The 13256-nt window shown below is 42.2% G+C and overlaps 1 pseudogene across 1 annotated transcript in view; it reads left to right on the top strand.

Annotated features, from left to right (window-relative positions):
* Positions 1-10339: 10339 nt before the first annotated feature.
* LOC311127225 (transmembrane protein 132D-like) overlaps positions 10340-13256 on the top strand; it is a 52004-nt pseudogene continuing 49087 nt past the window's right edge. The window contains exon 1 of the transcript in view: positions 10340-10409. The product of the transcript in view is annotated as a transmembrane protein 132D-like (transcript). The remainder of the gene's footprint in view (positions 10410-13256) is intronic.

Genomic DNA, 13256 nt, shown 5'->3' with positions numbered 1-13256 from the left:
TGTTCAATACAGTACAGTAGCTAGCTACAGTAAAGAGTTATTGATTGAGTGGAAAGAACTGCTGCGATTAACTGCTGGGGTTCATCGAGTCGGTGCTTCAGTACATTTGGCACAGGGGCCCTGTGTATGTTCTGAAAGCCAGAGAGAAAAAGTGAGAGAGTGGAGATTACGCTCATACATTACAGCATCCTGGTCCCTCCCCGCCCTCTTCTCCTCCGGATCCTGAGTGATCCTGGGGGCCATTGGATGTTTAAAATTCTCAACGACTGACCTCTCCATCTCCGCCACCCATTCTACCTACCACTCCTCCAGAGGGGCGGTACCAAGCATCCATCTTCGGGTGGCCTTTTATGATAATTATGTTTCACAGGTCCTAATATTGCGGACCCCTCAACCGACAGCAGGGATTACTAAAAAAGAGAAAGATGATAAAGATCAGGTAGATGTGTTAAAATCCCTCACTGTTATTTTGACTGCTTACTTTTGTCTTGAGAATGTGTTCCTGTTTAAAGAAGCTTTACTGACATACAGTCAGTGGCCAGTTTATTAGGTATACCCATCTAGTACCGGGTCGGATCCCCCTTTGCCTCCAGAACAGCCTGAATTTTTCAGGGCATGAAAATGTTGCTCATTTGCTATCAAGGGACCTAACGTGTGCCAGGAAAACCTTCCCCACATCATTACACCACCACCACCTGCCTGTACCGTTGACACCAGGCAGGATGGGGCCATGGACTCATGCTGCTTACGCCAAATCCTGACTCTGCCATCAGTTTCACGTAATAGGAAACGGGATTCGTTGGAGCAGGCAATTCTTTTCCACTCCATTTTTGTGAATGGGGTGGTGTACCTAATAAACTGGCTCCTGAGTGTATACCCTGTGTGTGGGTTTGTGTGTGTTCGTATGTGTGTTAGAGTCCTGAATTTATGCTATAGAAAAGCACAACCCTAAGTCAGCACAGGTGGGAAATAGTCAAATAAAAAAGTGAGATCACATGGAATAGCCTTTTATCACTTCAACCCTGCAGGATGTAGCTAAAGGCAGGACTGTGCCCTCCCCTTCATTAGTCTGTGAGAGCAGGTACCGGTGGGAGGACAGGTAGTCTAGCGGTTAAGAGCGTTGGGCCAGTAATCAAAACGTCGCTGGTTTGAATCCCAGAGCCGACTAGGTGAAAAATCTGTTGATGTGCCCTTGAGCAAGGCACTTAAACCTAATTGGTCCTGTAAGTCGCTCTGGATAAGTGCGTCCGCTAAATGACTAAAATGTAAAAATTCCACTTGGCCTGTAACTCATCCCAGTCTCCTGTGGGGCGGAGTGAGGTGTATGTTGGCCACGCTTCGAGTGCCACATTCATTTGTCATGCCAGTGACGCTGAGAGAAGGCGGCTCAGCCTGGCCCCAGCCATTCATCTTCATCTGGGCTGTTCACAGTGGGCTAGCCACGGGGCATTGCCTCCCATCGCTGCGGCTCTGGAGATCTCCCAGAGCTACCTCACAAACTCTAGAGAAATCTGCACCATATTCTTCAGCTGCCTATATGGACTGACTGCCAGACTGACTGACTGCTGGACTGAACCTACATTATTGTCAGTCCATATAGGCAGCTCAAGAGTATGGTTCAGATTTCTCTAGAGGTTGTGTGGAGGCCATGTTAACAACAATGTACAGGGCTTCATAAATTATTACTGTCTTAAAAACTTGTATGAGCTAATGATTAGTCATGAGATTCACTATAGCCTACATCACTGTATTGGGCATATTTGATTTACAGTCATCTCTCAGCTCAGATTTGATGGATACAATGAAGTCCATCTCATCATCATTCAGCTAGTGGAGAGGTTGAAGACAGATTAAGACCATAGAGAATGATATATTTCTCTAGTGGCCAAAAGGCCATTTTAGCATGGGCAGCGCCATTGAGTGCTTCCACCATGCTTCCGTCATTTTAAAGTAGTCAAAGTAGTCAACTGGGTGGGGATTCCTATGGGTTGTAGCCTCAATGGCGCTGCTCATGCTGTCACAGACGCTATAAAGGCACAGATATAAAGATGAGTCCTCTATCTCTATGATTAAGTGGCTTTTAATGTCAATCTCTGAACAGGATTAGTGTCAGCAAAGGTTAACAAAGCCACCAATCATCCAGTGACCTGGGTCCTTACAGATCATTCATGGACGTTCTTTTCATGTTTCACCTAGATTGGAATTGGCAGGACTGCAAGTCAGGAAAAGGATCCCAAATCTTTTTGAGCATGGGGCAATCGTACGGTTAATGGTAAGTATACTGCTATACAGTCAGGGAAAAAAGTATTTGATCCCCGGCTGATTTTGTACGTTTGCCCACTGACAAAGAAAATTATCAGTCTATAATTTTAATGGCAGGTTTTCTTGAACAGTGAGAGACAGAATAACAACAAAAAAATCCAGAAAAACGCATTTCAAAAATGTGATAAATTGATTTGCATTTTAATGAGGGAGTAAGTATTTGACCCCCTCTCAATCAGAAAGATTTCTGGCTCCCAGGTGTCTTTTATACAGGTAACGAGCTGAGATTAGGAGCACACTCTTAAAGGGAGTGCTCCTAATCTCAGTTTGTTACCTGTATAAAAGACATCTGTCCACAGAAGCAATCAATCAATCAGAATCCAAACTCTCCACCATGGCCAAGACCAAAGAGCTCTCCAAGGATGTCAGGGACAAGATTGTAGACCTACACAAGGCTGGAATGGACTACAAGACCATCGCCAAGCAGCTTGGTGAGAAGGTGACAACAGTTTGTGCGATTATTCGCAAATGGAAGAAACACAAAATAACTGTCAATCTCCCTCAGCCTGGGGCTCCATGCAAGATCTCACCTCGTGGAGTTGCAATGATCATGAGAATGGTGAGGAATCAGCCCAAAACTACACGGGAGGATCTTGTCAATGATCTCAAGGCAGCTGGGACCATAGTCACCAAGAAAACAATTGGTAATGCACTACGCCGTGAAGGACTGAAATCCTGCAGCGCCTGCAAGGTCCCCCTGCTCAAGAAAGCACATATACAGTGGGGAAAAAAAGTATTTAGTCAGCCACCAATTGTGCATGTTCTCCCACTTAAAAAGATGAGAGAGGCCTGTAATTTTCATCACAGGTACACATCAACTATGACAGACAAAATGAGAAAAAAAATCCAGAAAATCACATTGTAGGATTTTTTATGAATTTATTTGCAAATGATGGTGGAAAATAAGTATTTGGTCAATAACAAAAGTTTCTCAATACTTTGTTATATACCCTTTGTTGGCAATGACACAGGTCAAACATTTTCTGTAAGTCTTCACAAGGTTTTCACACACTGTTGCTGGTATTTTGGCCCATTCCTCCATACAGATCTCCTCTAGAGCAGTGATGTTTTGGGGCTGTCGCTGGGCAACACGGACTTTCAACTCCCTCCAAAGATTTTCTATGGGGTTGAGATCTGGAGACTGGCTAGGCCACTCCAGGACCTTGAAATGCTTCTTACGAAGCCACTCCTTCGTTGCCCGGGCGGTGTGTTTGGGATCATTGTCATGCTGAAAGACCCAGCCACGTTTCATCTTCAATGCCCTTGCTGATGGAAGGAGGTTTTCACTCAAAATCTCACGATACATGGCCCCATTCATTCTTTCCTTTACACGGATCAGTCGTCCTGGTCCCTTTGCAGAAAAACAGCCCCAAAGCATGATGTTTCCACCCCCATGCTTCACAGTAGGTATGGTGTTCTTTGTCCTCCAAACACGACGAGTTGAGTTTTTACCAAAAAGTTCTATTTTGGTTTCATCTGACCATATGACATTCTCCCAATCCTCTTCTGGATCATCCAAATGCACTCTAGCAAACTTCAGGCGGGCCTGGACATGTACTGGCTTAAGCAGGGGGACACGTCTGGCACTGCAGGATTTGAGTCCCTGGCGGCATAGTGTGTTACTGATGGTAGGCTTTGTTACTTTGGTCCCAGCTCTCTGCAGGTCATTCACTAGGTCCCCCTGTGTGGTTCTGGGATTTTTGCTCACCGTTCTTGTGATCATTTTGACCCCACGGGGTGAGATCTTGCGTGGAGCCCCAGATCGAGGGAGATTATCAGTGGTCTTGTATGTCTTCCATTTCCTAATAATTGCTCCCACAGTTGATTTCTTCAAACCAAGCTGCTTACCTATTGCAGATTCAGTCTTCCCAGCCTGGTGCAGGTCTACAATTTTGTTTCTGGTGTCCTTTGACAGCTCTTTGGTCTTGGCCATAGTGGAGTTTGGAGTGTGACTGTTTGAGGTTGTGGACAGGTGTCTTTTATACTGATAACACGTTCAAACAGGTGCCATTAATACAGGTAACGAGTGGAGGACAGAGGAGCCTCTTAAAGAAGAAGTTACAGGTCTGTGAGAGCCAGAAATCTTGCTTGTTTGTAGGTGACCAAATACTTATTTTCCACCATAATTTGCAAATAAATTCATTAAAATCCTACAATGTGATTTTCAGGAAAAAAAAATCTCAATTTGTCTGTCATAGTTGACGTGTACCTATGATGAAAATTACAGGCCTCTCTCATCTTTTTAAGTGGGAGAACTTGCACAATTGGTGGCTGACTAAATACTTTTTTCCCCACTGTACATGCCCGTCTGAAGTTTGCCAATGAACATCTGAATGATTCAGAGGAGAACTGGGTGAAAGTGTTGTGGTCAGATGAGACCAAAATGGAGCTCTTTGGCATGAACTCAATTCGCCGTGTTTGGAGGAGGAGGAATGCTGCCTATGACCCCAAGAACACCATCCCCACCGTCAAACATGGAGGTGGAAACATTATGCTTTGGGGGTGTTTTTCTGCTAAGGGGACAGGACAACTTCACCACATCAAAGGGACGATGGACGGGGCCATGTACCGTCAAATATTGGGTGAGAACCTCCTTCCCTCAACCAGGGCATTGAAAATGGGTCGTGGATGGGTATTCCAGCATGACAATGACCCAAAACACACGGCCAAGGCAACAAAGGAGTGGCTCAAGAAGAAGCACATTAAGGTCCTGGAGTGGCCTAGCCAGTCTCCAGACCTTAATCCCATAGAAAATCTGTGGAGGGAGCTGAAGGTTTGAGTTGCCAAACGTCAGCTTCGGAACCTTAATGACTTGGAGAAGATCTGCAAAGAGGAGTGGGACAAAATCCCTCCTGAGATGTGTGCAAACCTGGTGGCCAACTACAAGAAACGTCTGACCTCTGTGATCGCCAACAAGGGTTTTGTCACCAAGTACTAAGTCATGTTTTGCAGAGGGGTCAAATACTTATTTCCCTCATTAAAATGCAAATCAATTTATAACATTTTTGACATGCGTTTTTCTGGATTTTTTTGTTGTTATTCTGACTCTCACTGTTCAAATAAACCTACCATTAAAATGATAGACTAATAATTTCTTTGTCAGTGGGCAAACATACAAATTCAGCAGGGGTTCAAATACTTTTTTCCCTCACTGTACATAATACTACACATATTGTACTATACCTTAGGTTTTGTCTTTAGCGAGGCCATGCTTCCTGAACCATTGATTATTAAAGTGTTCATTTTAGGACCGAAGATAAAATAATCTATTCTAATTTCAGAGCAAGAACAGAGGGGAGAATTGGGAGAGCACACAGGGTGACACACAGTAACAGCCCCAAACACATCATTTGCTGTTTTTATCCCACAGGTTTATGCATTCTTTCAGTCTCTCTTTCGTCCTCACTAAGCTCCTCCTACCAATCACCATATTAGGGACTCATACTTCTCTGCTGATTTGTCTGAATAGCTGGACATCCATCCAGCTTCCTGTCGGTAATCAGGATTGAACAGGGTTGACTCATTTTAGATGACCATTCAACCTTTTGGCCACCTATACTGTGTAGCTAGTTTATCCAGGCCAACAACACCAGTGACCAGACCACCTCTTAACACGGTTCCTTCCATTAACAGCAGCCATAAGAGCATGTTTGCATGTCTAGAACGGCACAGCTAAGACCTAGAACCATTCCCAGACCCAACATCTACCACCGCCAACGTGCACGTTGCTGAAGCTTTAATAAGTGTAGAGAGCCAAAACTCCCTCCTAACACTGCAGCACAAATTAATGCTCCTCATTTAAAACCTCCAGGGCTAGTTTGGCTTGTGGTAGAGGGTCTTTTGACAATGTTAAACATATCGCACATTAGGGGGTCCAGGATGGATTACGACAGACTCCCTCTGGTTCTTTTGCCTGAAACAATTGGGCTACATTGGTTTCCCTTCTTTATTGCTGTTTGCAGGCACTTTAATTTATCTAAGACACATATTTATTTTAATCCGCTGGCATTGTCAGGGATGGGATGTTTATTTGGAAATGAGTCTGTCCCTGCATAAAGCTGCTACCTTGGCACTCATGTCACCCCCATTAAAAAGCAAAACGCGCTGAAGCAGGACAGCGTCAGCTTGGCAGCCATGCTCCCTGGCTGGTTGATTTATTTCAGGCATTAAGGAGTGTTACCACAGGTGTCCTTGCATAGACAAACAACAAGTGACCATCAAACCACAGGACACTGGGAGTCTGGGACAGGACAGGTCTGACAATAAAATTGGCTTTACTGTAAACCCTGTAAGTTTACAGTAAAGTTGATGTTCTCTCAGCCAGCCAGGCATTCAGCCACAGTCTTGGTGTGGATCTAGAGATGACACGGCGTTGATGAGCTGTATCCTCACCTCCGTTCGGTCTTAAAAATGCCCATCTCATCATCTCTCCACTGCCCCTGCAGGGTGCCATCATGGGAGGCTGCATGGCATTTAAATTAATATCTTACACACAGTGATGTTCAGTGTACCACATCGAGAGAGGGCCTGAAATTTTAGAACAAGACTGGGTTAAGATTAAATGCAGTATAGACAGATTTTAGGAGTGCATAATAATAATAGTTTGGTGGGTGCTTATATTTGTCCTAATTAACACATGCACAAGTGTGGATTATACTCATGTGTGAATTGGAAATGTGTTTTTGGCATATCCCAACATCCCCTGAGACATCCTCGGAGAGTGGGGTTACGGCCAGGGTCAGCCATTATCAATGGCGACCCTGGAGCAATTAGGGTTAGGTCAATCAAATGTGTATTTATGAAGGATTAAGTGTCTTGCTCAAGGGCACATCGCCAGATTTTTTTTGTGGCAATCATACATGAATATACCGAGATAGGATAGGGTCAATTGAATACAGTAACTCATCTGAGAGCACTGGGTAAGGTTTAGTGACATCCGTCGCATTCAAATTTGTATGATATGTTAGGTTTGGTATGGTTACATAAGACATAAGGTTACTTAAGGCAAAAACGAAAGAAGGGTGGTTGGTCAGGGTGGATGGGTGGGCGTATAACCTGAATGTCTAGCAACCCAAAAGTTGCGTGTTCAAATGTCATCACAGACAACTTTAGCTAATTTGCAACTACTTACTACTTTTTAGCTACTTTGCGACTACTTAGCATGTTAGCTAACTTTTCCCCTAACCCTTTAACCTAACTCTTAACCTTAACCCTAACCCCTAGCCTAGCTAACGTTAGCCACAACAAATTGGAATTCGTAACATAGTATACGTTTAGAAATTCGTAACACATTGTACGTTTTGCAAATTCATAACATATTGTACAAATTGCTATTGGTAACATATCATACGAATGGATGATGGACATACACAAATTAATACATAGCATATGAAACGTAACATATCATACTAAAAGGAGTGTCTCAGATTTATGTACAGAATAATACAAAATGCTCTGAGACCAAGTTGATATATCTCCACCAACCCCTTGGTAGGTCAGGTGGGGGTTTCAAATTGCATCCATTTCTTTCAGATCTATGGAGAATCACTGAAGTGCTTTGTCATAGAAGCGAGGGGTTGGTTTGAAACGTGTCACATTTCTGTCTGTCGGTAGGCTGAAGAATGTGAACAGTGGTCAATAGGGGCCGCTGGTATGCAACTGCGCTGCACAGCATCTGCCATGAAGGCCCATGACAGTCTTCAAATGGGCATCGGATGTGCCTTGCGTATTAAAGTTTTGCTGCCTCATTTATTGATTTTATGTAATTAAGGGAATTACACTAGTGCGCAAAGTTTTAGAATTCCATATATATTTCAGATACTTTTAGGCCTAAGTGAGCAAAATGTATCTAAATGAGTTTGTCCCTTTGATGCGTTTGAACATCTGGACATACGCATGTGTACATGCGCATTACAGATGAATCAGTTCCCTTTACATAAACAACATTTCTAATTACTGTAGGCTTGTTAGTCTCAACTCTAACTCCATGATGGGGTATATACATTTTTTTTTAGGAGGGTATAGTTGCCCTCTAATTCCATTGTGCACATAGCAAGAGACCATTTGGCTAGAGAAAAGCTATATGGACATGCCGGGTGCCCAAATTGATGACGAATGTCGTGCACCTGAGAGTCAAGTGTCAAGAGGAATGGATTCGGTTCAGTCAGTAGTCCTGATTAGCCCTTCCCAGCTAGCTAGTTTATGCTGGCTAGCTGGCAACAACAGCAGCATGGCGCTAGTTAAAACTTGTAAATGAAAGTGATGTTTATTTCGATGGGCGAGGGAGAAATAACTTGTAGTATTAGTCACCTTCTGGATGTCTCTGTGACATGCCAATTAGCTAACGTAACGACAAGCCGGTGTGAATGACCAATGTACCGAGGTGTACGTGAGTTGCTTCCCACTGGGCAGTTGTTTCCCACTGAATTGCAGGTGAGTGATTGCTATGCAATGCTTGCAGTTAGCCACTGTCACTGATTCCTTCCAAACCACTCATTGTTGAATTTGTGATTTCCAACTTGTGGTGTAATGTTTATGTCCAATGGCCGATGAGCACTGATACAGTTTGTCTATAATTTCTCTTCATTATTTCTCTTCATATGACAAGGATTAAAAAGGATTTGCCAGTAGATTCTCGACTTGATTCATGATGATGACTGCTAGCTAAGATTTTGAAAGTATGATGTTGACATGATCAGTCCAATCAAAGCTAATGTAGATATAACGTGATTTGACATCATTTTATCTGTGGCCAATGACCTTGAGCCTTCTTGGATGGGCACTTCTAATGTGGGGCTCTGCACCACCTGCCCTGAATGATGGGTCGCCACTGTAGGTAACACAATTTTCTGGGTACAAATATTCTCATATAGGTACAGTTTAAAACACTCTCACATCAATTTTTTTTAAATGTTGAAGGATTAAGTTTAAACACTGAGGTAAACACTAATGCTCAAGGCACTATTTTAAAAAAGGAGAAAATAATACAATAAAAAGCTTATTCAGATTCAGAACGGATCTTTTTAGAACCCTTCTTGCCTTCCAAATAATCATCAAAGACCCCTTTCTTCCAAAAACGGTTCTTAGGATGAAAAAGTTTCTAGGTAGAACCCTTTGCCTTCCAAAAAGGGGTCTTCAGATGAAAATGGTTCTTGGTAGAACCCTATGCATCTGCAAACAACCCTTTTGGAACCCTTTTTTATAAGAGTGTATAAGCAATGCCCACTGAAAACATATACTTGCAGATAGCCCCCACTACACCACTGTCAATAGGCTACAAAAACAGAGGACAAAATAACAAATAGACAAAAAATAGCGTAGTTATTACGTCAAATAACATATATAGACATATAGGCCTACAAAGTATTTCTAGACCTATTATGAATTGTAGCCTATATAGTAGTAGCACAACATATTCCAAATGGGACAGCCTAAATAAATCATGGAGAAATCACTAGTCCCATTGACCTCTCGTGCGTTTCATTTCCTCGCAGCCCTTTCCCCCACGGCGATTATGCACGAGAGTCGTTAATCTGACGAAATATGGGCACAGCACGCAGCCTGATTTTCACTCATTCTATATGCAGGACAGGATATAACATATTCGCAGTCTACTCTGTGGAGTTTGCTATTAGTTGGGTTCACAATAAACGGTTGATGTGAAAGAAGCAGCAGCCCACAACGTGGACCTTTGTTCTACAATTTGGCGATCCAGAAGCGAAAGTGAATTTTACGCAGAAAAATCAGACGGGGGCAACGTCCAAAAAGTAGCGTAATGTGGATACCCAAGCTGGTGGATCTAAACAACACTTAATTTATTACTCGGAACAGGAATTTACCGTTACATCTGTTATTAACATAGAGTTATATATTTTCATTAGAGCCCTTTACTTTGTTGGGGATTGAAGAAATGTAAATTACCAGAGATGTGTGTTAATTGAGAGCAGAAAGTCAGACGCTGTTCTCTTCGTGCGTTGTTAGAGCGCTCCTCTAGATAATCAGGACTTTCCAACTTGCCAAGATGCTATACTTTCCTCTCCTTTGGTTGTTGCCAATTGTCACAGTATTAATGTTCACACTTCTGACAGGTAAGGATCCACTTTACTGTGATAGATGGTGATTATGAAATGGTTTGATATTAATACTTTTTCCATTTTGTCCATTCTAGCTTATTTTGATTCTCCCACCCAGATGTACTTGAGTGTACTTTACTGAACTCACAAAAAGTTAAAACATTTGATCAACAGATAAAAAAACACAGTTTGACAGTTGGAAACACATTTGAAGGAAAAGCTTATTTTATTACAGTAGGCCCATACATTGATGTAGAGGCATTCATTCATTGAATACATGGCCTTTCCTATTTACATACTACATTAAAAAATATATCTAAACTTTTTTTAAATTGCTTTTCACTTTGCACTTATAAGTGATGATCCTGAAAAGAACATGAATGTTATAATAAGTTAATGCTTTGAGATACCATAGGCCTATGTTTGCTGGAAAGTATTCTGGCATGACTACTGTTTTGACATACAGTGCATATTTTCCCATGCATTACTGAATGAAAGAGTCTAGTAAACTTGTAATCTTTAGTATTCATGAGAATTTATACATTTGAGATCTCCCTAAAAATATGAGAACTATACCCTCTGTGATAGTTGTACTAATGAAAAGCACTTGAGGAATGTTGGGTCAACGGACGCCTCTCAGGTAATATCAGGTAATAGATTAATGTTGAGCATACAGATGTAGGATCTTAATTTGATCACTCTGTTGCAGGACAACTTTCCTGCAATGCAGGAAATGTAAGACTTGTAGTGTATTTGAGGTTTAAAAAGGCTTCAGAAGTTTGTAATTTCCACTGTGAAATTTCAGACTTGATTTTCCCTTACGAAAAATGTACTAATCCCTACAAAAATGTCCATTAATTATAATTAATATAATATTTTACATTTCCTGTTGCTGCAGGATTATTTTCCTGCTGTAGCGAACTGGCTCAAATTAAGATCCTACATCTATAGCACTAAAACCTTAACATTTACATTTACATTTTAGTCATTTAGCAGATTGCAATCATTATGCTTGAACCCTCTTGTGTGGACAGTACCACTCTTTCACCCAGCAGTCCAGCAATTATGGGGTGGTGCAGGTACAGTCACACGTGGTGGTGGGGGCAGTTGCAGACATGATTTGTTTATTAGACGTGTGTGTGTTTTGGGGTCAGTTTGGCCAGAGAATGTGGTGCTAGAGTGGAAATCATCATCAGAGGGATTCGAGAGGGCTGGATGTCAGGAAACAGCCACTGTGTTTGTTTGGAGATAACCTGTCCTGCATTACAGCAAATGAAGCCAAGCTGTCTGTCTTCTGATGATAACGATTTCACACTGCTGTTTCGGTGTGTGTCTGTGTGTCTGTGTGTCTGTGTGTCTGTGCCTTCTCATCCCTCCATAGTGGCCCTTGCTGTGTTCTTCACGTGTGTATTAAAATGATAGAGGTCTTTTGATGTCCTCCCTGCTTGGACATGAATATGCATGACTGTATTATTTTCCATTGCTGTCCACTCATTAAGATATCCAACTTGTGCCTAAGTGCAGATGTAGCCTGTAGAGTGATTAGAAAGTAAAGAAGCATTAATATTTGCTTTGTGCACAATTTCACCTTATGACCCTCCACAAACACGGTTTATCCTTGGAAAGGAAAATGTGATTTTATTTGACCCTCTTCGTAATAGAAAGGTCACATAGGTTGAGCCATGAATGGCAGCGATACCCTTCCGTTTCCCCAATAATAATTGGCCAGCGATTGCTTACTCCCTTCTAACAAAATGCTAATGATTTCTCATTAATATTCTGCATGGCTGATCAGTGTGATCAGTGGTACATGAGGGTGTTTGGCCTCCCTGTGGAACTGTATCATTATGTTCTTGTTTTCTAAAGCCAACTCATTGAGAACAGAACAGCACACTCAGGTGTTTGAGGCTTGACATGCGGATCGTCTTTTGACAAATTACTTCAAAGATGCACGGCATGTCCAGATCAACCTTCAATTTCCGCCGGTGCACTTTAACGATGGCGGCCGTGTAGTCTGAGGAAGAGGAAGCTGGTGGGTCTGTCAGTGAGAGAAAGGTTAAGTGTCTGCCGGCTGCTGCATACCAGAGTTGTGACACGTTGTTTATTGTACAGACAGATAGTCATCCAACAGAGCCTCACAGTGCTGGTCACTCGTTTTCTCAGACACATGAAGAGATAGTTAGTTACAGTATCTTCTGGCACGGCAGAGGTGGGAGGGCTGTTTCTATTGAGATATACACTGAGTATACAAAACATTAGGAACACCTTCCTAATATTGAGTTGCACCCCCTTTTACCCTCAGAACAGCCTCAATTCATTGGGACATGGACTCTACAAAGTGTCAAAAGCGTTCCACAGGGATGCTGGCCGATGTTGACTCCAATGCTTCCCACAGTTGTGTCAAGTTGGCTGGATGTCCTTTGGGTGGTGGACCATTCTTTATACACACAGGAAACTGTTGAGCGTGAAAAACCCGGCAGCGTTGCAGTTCTTGATACAAACCAGTGCGCATGGCACCTACTAACATACCCTGTTCAAAGGCACTTCAATCTTTTGTCTTGCACATTCATCCTCTGAACGGCATTCATACACAATAAAATAGAACAGAATAGAATATAATAAAACATTGTTGTCCATCCAGGATGGCCATTTTTCTTTGACATCACCTTACATTAAACGGATCACATAAACATACACTACCGGTCAAAAGTTTTAGAATACCTACTCATTCAAGGGTTTTTCTTTATTTTTACTATTTTCTACATTGTAGAACAATAGTGAAGAAGTCAAAACTATGAAATAACACATATGGAATCATGTAGTAACCAAAAAAGTGTTGAACAAATCAAAATATATTTTATA

Source organism: Coregonus lavaretus (genome assembly GCF_964263955.1).
Source record: "Coregonus lavaretus genome assembly, chromosome: 4".
Taxonomy (NCBI): domain Eukaryota; kingdom Metazoa; phylum Chordata; class Actinopteri; order Salmoniformes; family Salmonidae; genus Coregonus; species Coregonus lavaretus.
The sequence above is the reverse complement of the archived record's forward strand: the minus strand, read 5'-3'. Positions and strand labels throughout refer to the sequence as shown.